This window comes from Chenopodium album, chromosome 1 (assembly GCF_948465745.1).
Source record: "Chenopodium album chromosome 1, dcCheAlbu1.1, whole genome shotgun sequence".
Lineage (NCBI taxonomy): Eukaryota > Viridiplantae > Streptophyta > Magnoliopsida > Caryophyllales > Amaranthaceae > Chenopodium > Chenopodium album.
Window position 1 is genome coordinate 38,311,101 of NC_137834.1, and position 3,493 is coordinate 38,314,593.

The following is a 3,493-nucleotide window of genomic DNA, read 5'->3' on the forward strand; positions in this document are numbered from 1 at the left end:
CATAGTTTGAACCACTCCTTAGAGTAATTACAAATGCTTGATCCGTAGGCCGGGTTGGCTGTGCTGGCAGAGCTCCTTGTTGGCAGGCTTGTAGAGTAGCGGAGAGTTGCGCAATTTGATTATCTACAATTTTATTATGTGCTAGAATTTGATCAATTGTCGCATCTCTACTCTCCATATGCTTTTGCATATTAACCAACATTGCTCTAATTTCCACCAGAGAAGGGTCAGAAGATGAGGAGGTTTGTTGTGGTTGGTTCTTCTGGCTAGCATTGGGATGATAATATTTCTTCTGCTGTTGCTGTGGCGCCTGTGGTTCTTGTGGTGGTGGATTTTGAACATTAGTGCTCCGGTAGGAAAGGTACGGATGATTCCGATACCTAGGATTGTAGGTGTTGGAGTATGGATTATTCTGCCTATAGGCTTGAAAGGCATTAACTTGCTCCACAAAACTCCTGCAATCTTGCTCCCAATGACCTACAATACCACAATTTTCACAGAAAGCCTCATTAGAATTATTATTAATCGCAGAAACATTAGCTACATTAGCAGTGCTCAGATTATCTAATTTTTGGCAAATAGAGGTCAGTTGAGCTTGCAAAAAGGATACAGAGTCAACACTATGTTTCCCCTTGTTCGCAAATCCTCTAGGATTCCCATATTGGGAATTGTGTATCGCCATATCTTCATCAATAACCTGACCTGCTTCATCAACATTAAGATTCATAAATCTCCCACTAGCTGCAGAGTCTAAAATTATTCTAGAGGAATTTCCAATGCCGTTATAAAAGGCTTGGATTAACTGCCATTGCGCTAAATTATGGTGAGGGCATTCTCTTTGTAAGTCCTTAAACCTCTCCCAAGCCTCATATAAAGACTCATCGACTTCTTGGGCAAAGTTCTGGATCGCACTCCGTAGTACGGCTGTTCTCTCTACAGGATAATACTTATTATAGAAATTCAAAACAAGAGTTTCCCAGTCAGTTATACCGAGTGTAGTTCTATTTAAACCATTAAACCACAATTTAGCTTTTCCAGTTAAAGAGAAGGGAAAGAGAATCTCCCTGATTTGGTCTTGAGTAACCCTGGCTTGCCTTATGGTGTTACAATATTGATAATAGTCGGCAATGTGAAGATTCGGGTCTTCACCCTTGGCTCCACTGAATTGCTTCCTCTCTATCATCGTTATAAATTGAGGTTTAATTTCAAATTGAACCCCATCAAGAGCTGGAGTGGGGGTGAGATGTGGAAAATCCGTAAGCTTTGGTTGTGAATAATCACTAAGCTTCTTTGGAGTCGTCATCTCTGATTCTGCGTCTGATGATACCTCTGAATCGCTAGAACCAGTTGGAGGATCTCGGTGATTATTGTTATTATCACCAGAATCCGCCAGGATTTGCTTGTAGAGATTTTTCTGTCTATGGAAGGAACGTTCGATCTCAGGATCGAATGGGATGTAACCTGATCTGGAACACCTGGGCATAAACAAAAACTAGAAACAAATATGAGATTTGCCTCAGAGAACTAATGTTCTCTGAGACAAAAAGAAAATAACCTAGACTACAAAAATAATCAGAAATAAAAATAAAATCGTTTCCCCGGCAACGACGCCAAATTTTGACAGGGTAAAGTTGTATCCCCTAATCAAAAATAATTCCTAAGTCCTCTAACTAAAGTAGATAGGGAAGTAGGGTCGATCTCCACAGGGAAACAAGTCTTTTTACTCCTAATTAATTATTATAATCTAAATTATCTAAGTAACCAATATATATATTCGAATAAGAAACTAAACTACTAAGATTGAGAATAGAGAGAAAACAATATATGAAAGGATCTAGGGAATAGGTTCACCAATAAATAATACTCCAGAGTAAAACATAGTAATCAATCATTGACATTGCATAAATAACATGATTAACAGGCTCTCGCAATTTATTAATCAACATAGATCTAACAGGCTCTCGCAATTTACTAGATCTAAGTTCTTTTTTAAAATAGCCTTTAATATCAAATTAACATCTGCTCGATTCATCAATTTAATATTGCTATACTTTTACAAGCCGCAATTGTAAAAAGTTAAAACAATTCAATAAGAAATTATCATGCAATACCAATAATCAATAATAGTCAATCATCAATGCATCAATTAACCAGATTGTAAAGGGCTTTCGCTACGTATTACAATCACACAATTAATTTACCGGTATTAAATCTCATCTCTCGAATCTCGACTTAACCATTTATAAATTAATCTGCCTATTGAAACTAGACCTAAACATCAACTCTCATCTCTCGAATCTTGAATCAATGTTGTCAAACTCATGCATAAAAGATAGGCCTAATCTAGTCACAGAGCATTAAATCAATCAATAGGAAATTAATCTAGCATTGATAATTAACAACAATAAATTACCCCTTCATATTATTTAAGGATCCCCATAAACCCTAGAAATAGAACTACTCACACATAGTAAAAATTAAACTAATCAAAGCAATAAAATAAGTCATGATGGAAGGAGTAAAGTAAATAACTAAGATTAAGAGAAGAGAAATTGTTACCAAACTAATCTGTATTAATGGAAATAATCAAGAACAAGGTTTTAGAGAAAAGTAAAGAGAGAGAAAAATCCTAAGTAGAGAGAGAAAGTCTAAGAAAGAAGATCCTCCAAAATCCGTACAAAACTCGTATATAAACGTTTCCTAAAACAAAATTAAAACTAAACTAATCAGGCTATATAAAAACACGCGCCCGATCGAGCGAAGGGTTGCCCAATTGGGCCCGCCTTTTCCTTCGCATTCCTTCTCCGCAGCATCGCCCGATCGTGCTAGACGCTTGCACGATCGGGCGCTTGCTTCACTTTGAGGCTCGGACTTCGATTGGGCATGATTTCTCGGCCCAATCCGGATTTCCTCTTCGGGTCTTGAATACTCGGTCCAAAGCCTCGGGATTCCAATTACCGAGCCCTTAATCATCGGCTCTCACCGATCCTGGGCTCCAAAAGTGGTCGTGTCCTTCTAGCTTCCGTAGTTGATCTATAAAGCCCGGGAAAATGCTCCAAGAGTGCACTTTCCTGTAAAATACAACTAAAACTACGAAAACACTAGAAAACACAAATTAGTAATAAAAGTGGCCCGAAAAGAGCCAAAAACACTATTAATTACGACCAAGGGATGGGGGTAAAATACTATATAAAATAGACACATCACTTAGCTATCCCTTGATTTTACTCTTTATTTCTTTTGGTTTGCATTTTCTTAGTTGGATTTCTTTCTTTATGGATTTCTTGGTTTATTTTGTTATTTTATCTTTTATTTGCTTGTTTTCCTTTATTTTTCAGGTTAAGGTTGTTATCCAAGTTTCCAGAGGCCTCTTCCCAAGTTTGGCATTGATTAGGATCTCTAGTGTTCTCCATTTGAAACTCGAGCATGGAATACATATTTTCAAAAACAATAGAATCCGGCTTCAAGGTCCCAAAAGTTCTAAGCATACTCT

The 3,493-nt window shown here is 37.3% G+C and overlaps 1 non-coding gene across 1 annotated transcript; it reads left to right on the top strand.

The window, feature by feature from the left end:
- Nucleotides 1-815: 815 nt before the first annotated feature.
- On the top strand, nucleotides 816-922 carry LOC145565395 (small nucleolar RNA R71). Its single transcript, XR_014095024.1, has one exon. It is a non-coding gene; the product is annotated as a small nucleolar RNA R71 (small nucleolar RNA).
- Nucleotides 923-3,493: the final 2,571 nt, after the last annotated feature.